Source organism: Leptonychotes weddellii, chromosome 5 (assembly GCF_054177405.1).
Source record: "Leptonychotes weddellii isolate Sample4059 chromosome 5, ASM5417740v2, whole genome shotgun sequence".
NCBI classification, from domain to species: domain Eukaryota; kingdom Metazoa; phylum Chordata; class Mammalia; order Carnivora; family Phocidae; genus Leptonychotes; species Leptonychotes weddellii.
Genome location: NC_138373.1, coordinates 10,978,791 through 10,994,135, shown reverse-complemented (window position 1 = coordinate 10,994,135; position 15,345 = coordinate 10,978,791).

The following is a 15,345-nucleotide window of genomic DNA, read 5'->3' as shown; positions in this document are numbered from 1 at the left end:
GATGCGCCCCCCTTTTATATATATTTAAAGCACATTAACTCTTGGCTCAGGTTAGAACAATAACAAACTGCTTTGTGGCTATCCTTAAGAAAGTCATCTGAAATGAGTAGACCCAAGTGACATTTGCAATCAAGATCCTGGTTAAGTAGTGGCCTTGTGGAGGGGTTCTCAAATCAGGCCTGTATCTTCCTGAGTCCGTTTCATCTTTCAAAGTCACAGTCATCACTTTGTGTCCACGCATAATACACACACACACGTATGTGTAACTGGTGCATGTCATAGCATGTGTTTGATACTATTTGCTAATTAACTGCAGTAGATTTGGCACAGGGTGGTGTGATTCTTGGGCTATTTGCCCCGTGAGTCTCTGTTCCAGAATGAGGAGTTGGCTCCACTTGGGCTGATTTAGCCCAGGGTCATGCATAGCTGGTGACCATGAGGGGTCAGGATGTCGCTGTGGTTGGAATCTAGGGCGAGGTCCTATGATACCACTGTGTCCTTTGCAATGCACCAGGCAATGCTTTCTGTGAAGCAGAGCCAGGCTTCATTATTTGAAGGCTTACTAGCCAGCCTGCAGATCGTCTAGACCCTGGGTTTTCCCTCTTCCCGCTGATCATGCCTTTCGGCAATATTGGTCCCTACCAGAGAGAAAGGAGGGGCAGCAAGAATAGTCACATTCACAGTGGGAAATTTCCATACTGGCTGGAAGCAACTACTAAAATTAAATGTATGGATTATTTGTGGGTTTCATTATTCAGACTATGCCTGTTCCCCACTGACACAGATAATTGGAAATTGACTATACTAGCTCTTCGAAAAGATTATGGGAACACAGTGAATGATTTACGCAGCAGAGTGAATTGGAACATGAGTCTTCTGATTTTGTGTGTGTGTGCTAATAAAAGTTTTCAGTATACAGCTTTCACTTGATCAATTAATATCTACCAGGAACTTCTTATGTACAATAGTAAGTTTGGGAATTTGAAGAAATAGGTCATGGTGTCTGATCTCCAAAAAACTACCATCTGCCCAAGAGGACTTATATGGCAATACAGTGAATCAGTGGCCACTCGATACAATAGTTAAAGCCAAGGATGACCACACAGTGCCTGATTCTTCCATGTATTTGCCTCCCTTTACTCTTCTCCATAGTCTTGTGGGATCGGGATTATCCCCTCTTTATTTTATTGATACAGAGACCGAGGGTTGGAAGGTTAAGTGACTTGGTACGCTCCCTCAACAGTAAAGCCAGGATTCAGTGCCTTGTCAACTAGACCCTAGCTGTCTTATTTGTTGTCTGTGAATCTTCATCAAAACTGTGCTATTTCCTTTTAGCTTCATCCCTTTGGCCTGGGAAGGCTCAATTTGAGGCATGCTGAGATCACAACAGCAGGGGAGGGAAGAGAAGGTGTAGACTAGGGATTCCCCAGGTGGGGCTGGGAAAAGTGAACTAGTTGGAAAGGCATAAAAAAGTGACAGATGGCCTGTAGGATCTATAGCAGTGGTGGGAAAAGTGGGTTGGATTAATCTTGGAGTGCTTTGGAGAGGAAAAGCTGACCCTTGCATGAGGCCTGAGGAGCAGGTGGGTGGTGCAGGGGGGTTAGTGTGATGCAGGTGTTGGAAGGAGTACAAAGAGGTGGGTAGAGCAGCAAAAGCAAAACCTCAGAGCAGGGAAAGTAGAAGACTACTTAAAAAAAAATTTTTTTTTAATTTATTATTGAAGGGGCGTTTGGGTGGTTCAGTTGGTTGAGCATCCGATTTCAGAGGAGGTCATGATCTCATGGGTCATAGGATCGAGCCCCACATTGGGCCCTGTGCTCAGCGGGGAGTCTGCTTGGGATTCTCTCTCTCCCTCTCCCTCTGCCCCTCCCCCCACTCACATGCACTCTCTCTCTCTCAAATAAATGTTTAAAAAATTAAATTTATTATTGAAGTATAATTGACATACAATGTGATACTAGTTTCAGGTGTACAATATATTGATTTGACAATTCTATACATCACTCAATGCTCACCACGATAAGTGTGGTCACCATATGTTACCATACAACGTTATTGCAATATTACTAATTATATTCCCTATGCTGCACTTCTGTGTGACTTATTTATTTTATAACCTGAATTTTGCACCTCTTAATCCCTCTTATCTGTTGTGCCCATCCCCCACCCACCTCCCCTCTGGCAACCACCAGTTTGTTTTCTATATTTAAACCCTGTTTATTTTTTTGTTTCTTCATTTGTTTTGTTTTTTATATTCCATATGTAAGTGAGATCGTATGGTGTTTCTCTCTTTTTTTACATTTGTGTCTGGTTTTATTTTTTTTTTAGGGTTTTTTGAAATATGTATTTATTGGCTCCAATTTGATTTATTATACTGATGTATCTATAAAAGAATAGTGTTACTTATTTTCAAAAATAAAAAATATTTCAAAAAATAAAATTAAAAGGTAAGTTTTGCACTAGGAGACCAGAATGACTGGAATGGAGGGGTCTGGAAGATGGGTAGTTGACAGCAGGATGGAAAAAATAGGTTTGAACCAGACTATGGTAGACCCAGTAGCCAGATCAAGTAACAAAACATTTTTCCAGGGTGCGATGTTTTTAGGAGAACACAGGCTACCTGATTTGTTTATGGCAGCATGTTCTGTGAAAAAAAATAAATTAAATTTCTTCTTTATTTTTTCATTCTGTGTATGTCACAAACTTCCAAAAGGTACAAAAAGGATGGAGCCTAAATTAAGTCTCCACCCAGCTCTTGTCCTCCAGCTATCCAGTTCTTCCTAGACAACCACTCCTGACAACTCTTGTCAGAAGTTTTCGTTTTGTGCAATTTGTAAAGATCAGAAGGGTCTCTTGGCTCAGGAAGAGCTGGTGTTACATGCATTGTTTCAAATTGTGTTCAACTTTTTCATTCTAATCCTCAACCAGAGCCCAAAGCCATTTCTTTGTCAGATGAACACTGGTTGCATGAGTTGTCAAAACCACTCATGTGGCATTTAGCACATGAAGACATGAGGTTCTTCCAGGTCATAGAACGTAGGCAAATCAGCTCAAACACAAAAGGTGGTTATTGTATTGTAAAGAGGGATGCCAGAATCCAAGAAGAAATCTAACTAGAACCAGCCTTTGGGGAACTCTGGCTGGGAACCAGAAAGATAACTGGGGTTTTGTTCTCTTTCTATCTCTGTCTGTCTTTGTGGCCACATGCTGCTGGTTTGTTCAACGCTACTCTTTCTGCAGACTGGCTTTTTCTGAAAAAACAAAACAAAACAAACAACCAAAAAAAAAAAAAAAGTCAGCCTCGGCCCCTGAATCTATATGACCTTTCTGTCCCAGTGTTTATCACTCCTGTTGGCAAAGCCTTCCATGTCTTTTAGTGAAAAATCTGGTGAGCATTGGATTGGACCAGTTTATCTACCTGAGCCAGGCTACACATCTGTGGGCCACACTGGCTGTCTTTGGGTCACGTGTTCATTCCCAGTCCTATGAGCCACGACTCGAGAAGGGGGTAAGGTCAATGGTAGGGTAGAGGTTGCGGCTTGTACTGTCTCCATGGTTGTGTGGTAAGCTTATTGAGGACAGAGATCTTGATGGTCCTCGACTTGGTGTTCAGCACATTGGTTGGTGCCCGGTAAATGTTTGTTGGTTTTATTGATTTTTGCCTCCTCTTTGGAAGGAAGGCGCTATCCTTCAGAAAGGACTAGAAGTCTGCATCTTAGATATTTATTCAACTGCCATTAAGGAGTGTGGTGAAGCAGAGAAGACTCAAAAATTAGTTACTGCCAGGAGGTAATGATTTGGAGCTGTGTGCTTCTCTTATGAACAGGATCAATAGATTATTTTCATTAGAAAAACAAGACAAAAAAAAAAAAAATCCCACAGAAGCAGAGCAGCTGTAGTCTGGGATATGTCCTCTAGATAGAATTTAACTATATGTCAACACAGGCCCCTGAAAGTGTGACAGAGTAATAAACTCTTAATTGGAATATCTTGGAGGGTGGCCAGCCCTAGTGAGTGAAAATTGTAGAATTATGACAAGCGCTTAGCCAACTACAAGGCCTACTTTAATGACTAGATAAGAATCATTGATAAGCACAATGTTTACATGTAAACAATGCTGATAAAGTGATTGCCAAATACCCACTGTTAATTTTCTTAAGTAGATTAAACATCCCCCTTCCAATTTTGTTGAATTGATCATTTGATTTGCAAACATATTTCTAAAATCACTACAAATCCCAAATGAGCTGATTCTGAATGTATGTTTTGCGGGCTTAAAAAAAAGTATTTACTATCAACTTGTGAATTTATAATTGCCAAAAATGGCATTAAACTCTAATTGTTTTCTGGGGGATAAATATACAAGGGATGCCCAGAGCTGTGCATAAAGCACTTAGGTTCTGCGAAGGTGAATATATGTGCATCATTTCTACTTGGTACATATTAAGAAGTATGATCTGTTGCGAAACACAAGGGAATGGGATTCAGGAAATCAAAGTTCTGGTCTGTGGAAAACATAGGCAGAACAATCTCTCATTCCACACACTGCAGTGCAGTGTGACTTTGCCCTACTCCATCGAGAAGTGTGGCATCCCCCCACTTTGACTCGACTGCTTTGACAAGTGGAATAGAGTAGAAGCGACTATGCCAGTTCTGGGCATAGCTCTTTGCTGACCCAGTTGCTCCCACTCCGTGCCTGTGGGAACCAGCAGCCATCCAAGTGTGTCTCCCATGAGGACACCACGCTGTGAGAAGTGCAAGCCGTGTGGAGAGGTCCTGGGGGATGTGCCACCCTTGGAGTGAGGAAGGGTGGAACACCAAGGGAGGCCGTGGAACACCAAGGCACCACACACTTGAGTGAAGGGGCCATCTTGGGAGTGGATTCTCCAGTCCCTGCCTCCCAGGCTGGTGCCACATGGTGTAAGGATGCACTCTCGGCTGAGAATTCCTGACGCACAAAGCTGAAAGCAACATAAACAGTTGTCTTAGCTGTTGGGGTAGTAAGTCCTGTGTTCCTTCGGTGCCTCAATTGTTCATCAGAGACATGACAATGGGACCTTTTTCTCTGTCTCATAGGGTTAGTTTCAGATTTGTTGTGGGGTCATACTGGCAATCGTATCTGTGAACGTCCTTTTATAGGTTAAGAATGCTTAGAAATTTAAGATGGCTGGTGGGCTGCAAGATGTGATGTGCCCCGAGTGTCCTCTGCATGTGAGGTATACTGATTGTTTTCATCATCACAGCCTCAGAAGACCCTGGCATCATCCATCTCAGATCCTTGAGTCTCCCTTGCTTGCCTATTCTCTGACCTGGTTTCATTTCCTATGTCAGAGGCCCTCGGGGAAGGGTCGATGAGATCCCAATTCTATAATTCTGTCTTGTGTTGTCGACTCATTGACAACCCAAAGACACAAGCCCCGAACTCACCTTTTACAATTGCCTTAAGGAGTCAGTTTGTATAAATGTCTATACACGCAAACTTGTTGGAGGTGGGATGGGCTGGGTAAGAAGTTAACGGGTTGATACTACTACTAATTGGAAAGCAAAACAGTTAATTATGCATGCATCTCCTTGTAAAGGCATCTGAGTTGGATGTCTTCTCTTCTATGACCTCCCCATTCATTTGCGAGTGCTGAAATATCCCTCTTGTGGACGCATGGGAGTGAGAAGAAGTGCTTGACCTGATGATCAACCAACCGGGGTTGTGTCCTGTGAGTTCATCTGCATTGGCAAGAACTAGAGCTTAGGATCTACCCAAAACGCAAGAGGGAAAACTTATGGTCAAAGGCCAGTGGGGCCAACTGTGATGAGCAGGTGCAGAGAATTAGAAATGGGCTGGGAATCAAACTGATATGGATTGAATCTTCTGATTAGAGAGGGCTCAGGATTGGGGTGGCAAACCCATTGGGAGCAGCCTAGGTCTGTCACTCAGTGTCGATTTGCCTGGGACACCCCCAGTTTTAGCACTGAAAGACCCATCTCCTGGGAAACTCCTCAGGCCTGGGCAAACTGGGACCATTGGTCACCCTTATTACATACCTGAATTTTGGTCCTGACTTAAAAGGTCAGGGGTAGGCAGACACCCTGTGTATGCCTGTTGTGGAGGCCAGAATGAGTTGAATCAGCTTATGCTTTGCTCTGTGACATTGCCTGTGTGTGTGTGTTTTGCCCGGGGTCGGGGGTGGGGGGTCCCAGGAAATCGAATCAAGCAGGGCTGGTTCAGCCACTTCAATATATCCCCGGATGGTGCCATTGTACCTGACACTCCTCACTGTCTTCCAGTAATCTGCCACTGTCCTTGGCAACAGGGCCTCTGAATTTGGGCCCTTCTGATAGGTCCTCTTACAGGTGTCTAATTTTTGAGAGTCCTGCCCTTTCAGTAGTAGAGAGCTCCAGTTCCGTGCTGATGGTGAAGTGACCATGTGAGCAATCCAGTATTTCATCTATAGACTAAATGTTTACTGAACTTCCATTAAGTCAGGCTCTCAAATGGGAACATGCATCAGAATCACCAGGAGGGCCTGTTGAAACAGGGATTCCTGCGCCCCAACCCCAGAGTTGCTGCATAGTACATTATATAGTCTAAGTCATAACAGAGGCTGCCCATGCTGTTGGGGATCAATGGCTTGTAGAATGTTCTCCTTGCTCTAGTAATCACTGTAACATAGAGGTGATGGCCTTTAGCATCCTAGTATCCTATTACCTGGATTTCACAATGCTCAAGGGGAAAATACACTCTCATTGGCTTGTTAGACTCAACTGTCCTAGAGCTGGATGGGACATTAATGATTAGAGTTCATTACTCTTTGCCATAAAGCAGAATCCTTGCCTTTTTCCTAAGGTAGTTGTTTGTTAAATGAGATTGTACAAGAAAGAGCCTTGTAAACCGCACAGCCCCATATCAAGTGCAAGGTGTTATTATGATATTAATAATTGCATACAAATACATTCTGGAATCACTGACCTCTAAAAACACTGCAAGATGGATTCTTACCCATGGCAAAGAGTCCTGCTCTCTGAAGAGAGCTGTGAGTCAGATGAGCTAGGGAAATGCTGTATAATAAGCACATGGTTTTAAGCCAGCATCATGAGCTTGTAGAAAGAGAAGTGATGATAGACATTGGGGAGGGTATGTGCTATGGTGAGTGCTGTGAATTGTGCAAGACTCTTGAATCACAGATCTGTACCTCTGAAACAAATAATACATTATATGTTAAAAAAAAAAAGAATAAGAAGATAGCAGGAGGGGAAGAATGAAGGGGGGAAATCGGAGGGGGAGATGAACCATGAGAGATGATGGATTCTGAAAAACAAACTGAGGGTTCTAGAGGGGAGGAGGGTGGGAGGATGGGTTAGCCTGGTGATGGGTATTAAAGAGGGCATGTTCTGCATGGAGCACTGGGTGTTATACGCAAACAATACATCATGGAACACTACATCAAAAACTAATGATGTAATGTATGGTGATTAACATAACATAATAAAAGAAAAAGAAAGAGAAGTGATGGTCAATGGGAAAAATACACAAATGCACTAAGAAAAAAGGGATCTTGTACTATCTTCATTTAATTTTTTGGATGGGATCCCTCAACTGTTGGATTGTAAAAATGTGGAAGATACATGGATTCTACCAAGGCATTGGATATCCCTGTGAGCTTTAAATTTGGGTTGGGTGGCATTCCAATCAGATGGATTAAAAATAGATTGAACATCAGGACCCCAAAGATGTTGATTAGTAAATTGGTGGCAGGCCAGAGAGGGGGTTCAGGAAGATGAGCTGCAGGGTTCCACTCAGGATCGTGTTCCATTCTGTGGTTTGGAATCAGTGACTTGGGTGTTATAGAAAGGGTATCGGGAGTCAGTATGCCAGATGACAACCAGGAGAGTCAGATCCATCTCATGAGGCCAGCATGCTCGGCTAAACATAAGACTATGGAATTTCATTGGAATGATGGAGTTGTGCATTTGCATTGTATTTGTCAGGGCTCTCCAGAGGAACAGACCAATAGGAGAGATTATAAGAATGGAATGGAATGGAATAGGATAGGATAGAATAGAATAGAAATTTATTATAGCGATTGGCTCAAGCGAAGAGAACCATCTCGCCCTTCTTCTACCTCTTTGTTCTATTCAGGGCCTCAGTGGATTGGATGATGCCCATCTGTATCCGTGAGGACGATCTTCTTTACTCAGTCGGCTGACTCAAAAGCCAATCTCTTCTAAAATCACCCTTATAGACATACCTAGAAATAAGGTTTTTACCAGCTATCCAGACATCCCTGAACCCAGTCAAGTTGACACATAAAATACATGCACATGCACCTTAACTTGCTCAGCTGTAGCTCTGGGGGAAAACTGGTTTAGCCAGTGTGAAAATTAAAAAAAAAAGGTTTTAGTTGACTATAATCTCGGTGTGCATTAATGTCGTGAGAAGTTTGCCGAAGAGAGAAGGAAAGGAAAAAGCACAATAAAGCAACTTTAGTTTGGTTTCAAAGAGGCAAACTGTGTGGAATGAGCAAGGGGACAGGTTTACTCTGCCGAGAGCTCTCTGGTTTATTGTTCTATTACTTCACTGAAGTTTGTAGCAGGTGGGGCCGGGAGATGTGACCACGCCAGGACAACATTCTCCCATGTTTCCTACCTTTCTAGAACCTTCTGCCCTCCACCACCAAGGACTGAAAAACAAAGACTCCTACCCACCCACAGGAGAACTAAAGAAAACTTCGGAGTCCCACCCCTCCGCCGCGTCCTCATCTCCTCGCCCCTTCCCTAGGTCTCTAATCGAATTTTTACACCTCATTTCTGTGTTTTGAGTCAGCTCATCCTTGTGTTTTCTTTCTTCCCTCCCCTTGAACAGCTTCCCCTCCAGGCCTACCACCTGTGATTATGCCTCCGTGCAGACGTGCCGAGCAGCATTTAATAACAGGGGTGCTCCCCTGACTGTGGTTTTGATAAAGGTGGTGGGGAAGGTTCTTTCAGGGGTGCACTCAGCAGAGAAAGCCTCGCCTGGTATCACAATCCAAGATGCTCCTGGCTCTACCTGTAATTATACCTTCTCAGCCTCACCTATCCACCTCCCTTTCAGAGCAAAACTATAGTGGGTGACACTCACCTCCCCAGTGGGGGAGGAACCAAGCAGGAGTTTTGGCTGGGAAATTAGTATTTCATTCTTTATCTGCCCTGCGGGTGCTGTCAATGCCCGAAAAAGAGTTCTGAAGAGTTCTGGCTGCCGCTGGAAAGATCAGGCATTCAGGCTGTAAAAATAACAACCTTTTACCTTTATAGGGGGCTTGTTCCCCAAATAAATTATGCCTCCATTACAGGCCATTTTAGACCATTAGTGATATGTTTGCATTACCCCAAGAATATTTACCTTTCCCTACGGGGAACTGAGGCCAGTCCTAGCTGTTCACGAGTTAGTAACTGTGATCAAAGCTCACGACTTTAGCTCAAGGAACCAACAGTTAGGTTTTGGAGTTGAATTTCAACTCACTAATTGGCTCTGCAGGTGCCTTTGTTTTTCCTTTCCACTCCCTAAGTGCCCTTGTCTGTCTTGAGCTGGCCTTCCCGGGTGCTAGAGAATTCTAAGCAAAGGAAGAGGGAGCAGATCCTCCCAGGAGCGGTGCCGTCTCTCTCCATAAACTCAAGGTTTGCTATCTCCGAGATTCTGGCCAAGAATCTTTTGTCAGCTGGATGTTATCTTACTTCTCCATGCCTCGAATATAATTATGGTATCTACCTATGAGGTTTAGTGAAGATTAGGTCAGATAATGCATATAAACTCAGCAAGTGCCTGCCAGAGGGTTCCTGCTCATTAAATGGGAGCTGTTTTTACTTTGGTGTTCTTCCTGTCAGTATACAAGTGGGGACCTGGATGACCTCCCCCACAACCATACTTCCCTGAGAAGGAACCAATGAATAAAACCAAAGAAGCCTTTTGAAATCTCCAGGACCACAGGAAATTAATAGTTGGAGGGCCCCCTTGAAGCTTTCAATCCACTTTTCCACCTCTAACAGAAATCTCTCCAAGTCATTTCTAGTGGGAGAAGCTTCCACCATCTTCTGTTTGTTACTTCTAGGACCAGAGACTCACTACTTTTCAAGGATGCCTGCACCATCTTCAGACTTTAGAAGTTCTTGTTCGCATTAGGCTCAGACCTATCTCCCCCTAACCTTGACTTGTGTTGTGGTGGATGGGATTGTAATCAAGTCAAACGTTAGGATGGAGAATGGAATTCTGCCTCTGAGCTTCTGTGAATCTAGTCTTTTCCTTGTTCATAAAACTGGGCTAGTTATTACCCCCCTGCCCCGATTACTTTGTACCACTCTGGAGAGGAGTGAGTGTGACCACATTGGTTTCAAAAGTGCTAAGCAATTTAAGGGGGGTATTTATTAGCCTTCTGGACAACACACAATGTATTTACTTTGTTTTCCACATGACCACCTCTTGAGATGGAAGTTTTCAAACACAAAAATTGAATAGTATGATGCTATGCTCATTATGTACTTGTCACTCAACTTCAAAAATTACCAATATCTTAGCTGATCTTGTCATGTGGTTTTCTTGACCTGTTCCCATCTGCTTTCCTCCTGGGCACTTTCTAGGTTGCCAAGTGTCCCTCTTGAAATGGAATGACTACCAGGTTGTTTGTTGTGAGGGCAGAGAGCATGTCTGTCTTGTCCACTATTGTATCTCTAGTGCCTGGCACTGCCCTGGTCATGGTAGGCTCTTAATCAACAACTATTAACTAACTAAAGTAAAAGAAGAGGCATTTGGGTACTGTAACACTCTCTCAAGTATTGTGTCCTCCAGGGTAGGAAACGGGTTCTTTCTATGTACCAGAATCTAGGTCACGATAATAAAAATTATCTGACCACAGTTAACCAAGGAAGGAATTACGGGACATCTTTGGGCCCCTGATGGATGGAGTGTTGGGGCAAAGTAGACCTTATTGTGTCATTGGTTTGGATGAGCAGTCACTCCCAAATGCTCTTCAGTGTGTGCACCCAGAGATTTCCTAAGAGCAGATATAGAAGCTACATCAGTGCTTCTCTTTCTTGGGGCTTGACTACTTGATTCTCCAGTGTTCCCAGGCTCTCCCCAAAGTCAGGTGCACGCATCAGTGCTGCTTCCAAGAGGAGCAGGAAGGCCTCAGAAATCTTGATGAGTCTCTTTACCTCTTGTGCTCATTTGTTCATCTGTAAAGTGACCTACCTCCTGGACCCATTGGGATTTAAAAGGAACTAATGTGTGTGAAGTATATCTTCCAGTGCCTGGCATAGAATGGGCATGTGATGCTTTTAAACCCATGTGGTGTCCTTCCATGCCTGACCTCCACGGTTTGCCATGCTTGGTCTCTTTTAATGAGAACCATTTTGTGCCAGGCATCATGTCAGGTGCAACAGCCTGGTGTCACCAGGTCACTCAAGGGAACTTGGAATGTTGAAGGTAGTGCTTGTAATGACACTATTCTTCCTCAAGTGCTCCTTGATGCCACTTTCAGAGCCAGAACATGGGCCTGGAAGGATCGTTGGTCTGACATGGGATAGAACTTCTTTGTCATTCAGGATATCACCTATGAGGACTACGAAGGGGTCAGCAGCATGCCATTCATTCTGACCTAGTGACCTGCTCTCTACTCCTTTACTTGCTTGCCATACAGCGGACACTCAGTCCATTCTTGTATTTATGGGTTGTAGTGTAGTGAGCCCATGCTTTTCTGAAATATATCTGGAGGAACACCTTTTGACATAGCAGCCAGGAAGAGCAATTATTTGTACTGGGAGTTAAAATCATGCATGGGAAGCACAAAAGTGTTGCCTCACTTAAGGAAAGAGAGGAAAGAAAAGCAAAGGGAAAAAAAGAAAAGAAAAGAAAGGAAAGAAAAAAGAAATTACACATTTCCTTCTGCTACAAATCTTTTGGGAACTCCAGGTTTAAAGAACTACTAGACAGCTATCAAATAATGAATTGGGGTACAACCCATGGGGAGAAATTGCTCCATGCTTATAGTAGAGAAGGTCAAATTTGCTTTGAAAACTTGGCAGTTGACCATTGGGATTTCTCACCCCTGCCCTGTTGATACCTGCTGACCCTCTTTGTCTCCACACCTGTCCTTTTCAGACAGAAGGACTTCTGTCACAACTATACCCACCCCCTTAATATTTCTTTATTATAACAAAAGTTTGTCGGAGGTTAAGAATTGGCAGACACAGCTTCTAATTCTGCAGTGTTCTAATGTGTTCTCCTTTTTCCTGATAATCCATTGTGAGTTACAAGGTCCTCAGAGACTTCAGTGGGTGTTGGGATAATGAAAAAAATGTTATGCCAAAGCAGAGGGGAAGGGTGTTCTCCCTACTTCCCTCCCTCCTTTCTTTCCTTTCTTCTTTCTTCCCCCTTCTCCCTTTTCTCCCACCCTCCTTCCCTCTCTTCCTTCCTTTTCACCCTCCCTCCCTGTCTCTCTTTCTCTTCTTCTATCTTTTCTTAGAACAGTTTTGTAGCAGAATGAATCATCTAAGAGCTGTGTGGACAGGAGGAGGAAGGTGCGGGATGGGAAGTTAGAAGGTGCACATCTGTTCCCCCTTACAGGATTATAGCACAGAGCTACCTCCTATTGAGCGTTTCAGGACTTCACTGGGGGCCTATGTTTGTTCACAAACCAGCCCCATTCATAGAGGGTGGGAAGAGACTATAGGAAGAGGCAGGCCACTCCAGATGGGTAGGTAGCAGTTTGACTAAGCAAGGAGATTTACATATGAGTTTTGTCTTGGGCAACACCAAGATGATTAGATCTCTGCACCTGCCCACTACATCTTTTTTTTTTTTTAATGTTTTATTTATTTATTCATGAGAGTCAGAGAGAGAGAGAGAGAGAGACAGAGGCAGAGGGAGAAGCAGGCTCCCCGCCTAGCAGGGAGCCCAATGCGGGACGCGATCCCAGGACCCTGGGATCATGACCCGAGCCGAAGGCAGACGCTTAACCATCTGAGCCACCCAGGTGCCCTGCCCACTACATCTTAGAAGTTTATAGAGTAACCTTAGTGGGGTTCAGTACTGAACTGTGTGCCTTAATGTACACAGTCCAAATGGTCTCAACAACACCTCACCTCTCAAGGCTGCATCCTTGGAGTGGCTTCCACAGTGGGAATGGTGGGCAGAACGTACATTCCAAGGACAGGGGAGGGGGTGAGATGCCTCCTATTGCCCAGGTCCAGCTTGCGGGCCAACTGGTGGCCCCATCCTCTCAATGACCTTCTCCAGCAGACTACCACTATTCCCGAATGGTACAGTCTGTATCCATTAGGATAATGCAGCAATCAGGAGGCTCCTGGTGATGCCCATGCTGTTGGAATCCAGGAGCAGAAGAGTAATGAGTCTCAGTAAACAGCCTATTGACCACCGAGGAGTGAAGTGAGCCCATGGGTTCCCCTCTCAGCTTCCTCCCTCACTGCATTATTACTGGGCTGTGTTCATTCCCTTTTAGTCTCAGCTGTTTCCAGAATCAATAGCCAGCAATGATTTCCTCCAAACAGTGCAAATTATACACAGGCATGCCGGGGGCCTGGGATGACTGGGCAAACAGTTCCCAGGCAATCTGTCCCCGGGGCATGTTCATGACTCCAACCCTCTTGGAGGCCAACAGCCTGGATCATCTGACCCCAGAGTTTAAGAAATGGTGGCATGTGTGCTAGTGAATAGAGAGCCATAGATTTTTCTCTCCAGACCTGCAGAATTCTGGAGTGACCACGGGAAGACAAAACATACCCAAAGTACCAGTGTTGTCTTGTGGGAGAAGGGAAGCCAGTGTTGACAGCGTGGACATTGGTGTCAGGCAGACCTTGGTTCAAGTCCAGCTCCATCTCTCACTGGCTGTAGGAGCTTGGTGAGTGACTTACTCACCAGGTTTGTGTCCAGACCACACTTTCTTCACTTGATATTAAAAATACCTCACTGGCTTCTCGTGGGGATTAAAGGAGATAAAATATGTTATGTACCATGCTTAACACAATCCCTAGAAGCTTCTCAATAAAGTATAGTCATTTCCGTTGTTATCTGGTATACTTTCTTCCTTGTATTATTTTTAAGTTACTAGTATTGGATAAGGCCCTCATGGAAAAGGGACCTACTCTCTTAAGAGAGTAAGATTATTAAACTTAGGATGTTTGTGTTTATTCCTTCTGCCTGTCCATACTTCTTTCTTCCCCAAGAATAACTTTGTCTCTTCAATCATTGCACCAGAGAGGAACAAAACAACCCCCAGAGGTCCCCCTGCCAAGGCTCTGACACTGGCTACTCTTGACTTTGTGCTGGGACCCAGCACCCATTGGGAACACTGGTCTTGGCATCTATCCAGGGAGAGGACCAGAGTCTGACAATTGTATAGGTCTGAATCTCAGGAGAAAGGGTTGGGCTGGAGACCTGTACTTGGGAATCTATGGGTGAAAGACCTAACCCACGACTGTGTGTGAGTGAACAGGGAGTGTGTATAGTAGAAACAGGACCACAGTGAAGTTCTAGGAACACCCATATTTAAGGGGAATAGAGATCCACTGATGGAAAATATGGTGGAATGGTCAGAGAGGGAGAAAGAACTGGAGAGAGAACTGTCAAGATCTTTGCCCACATCCTCATCCCAGAACCTGTGGGTATGGTATTTTACACAGCAAGAGAGACTTTGCAGATGTGATTAAGTTAAGGATCTGAAGGTGGTTCTGCGTGGGCCCAGTGTAATCACAGGGGTCCTTGGAAGGAAAGAGGGAGGCAGGAGAGAGAGAGAGAAAGTTATGAGGATGAGAGCAGAGGTCAGACTGATGCTATTGCTGGCTTTGAAGTTGGAAGAGGGACATGGACCAAGAATGTGGACAGCCCCTAGAAGCTGGAACAGATAAGGGATGATGGATCCCCCCTAGAGCTCTAAGGGAACTGGCTGACACCTTGATTTTAGCCCATTGAGACTCTGACCTCCAGATAATATTCACATATAAATAAAAATAAACTTACATTGTTTAAACCACTAAATTTGTGATCACTCATACAGCAGCAAAGGGACACTAATACAGTCTCTGAGGAAACAAAGCATTTGATGGAGGTGGGAATATTCAATAGTGTCCAAGCCCCAGGGGCCCTGGGTGACAGCAGAATGGGTATCCCTCCAAGTCAAGGGAGCACATTTCCTAAAGGAGATGAAGACAACAGGTTTGAGGACCAGGCTCAAGATGAGAGGCAGGGCTTCATTTACCTGGGGTATGAGTGATGAGCCAGGCCAGAGGAGGTTGGGACTCAGCACCAAGCCTACCTGCCAGGGTAAGCCAGACTCTGGGGCCATGAACCCAGCTGCAGGGATT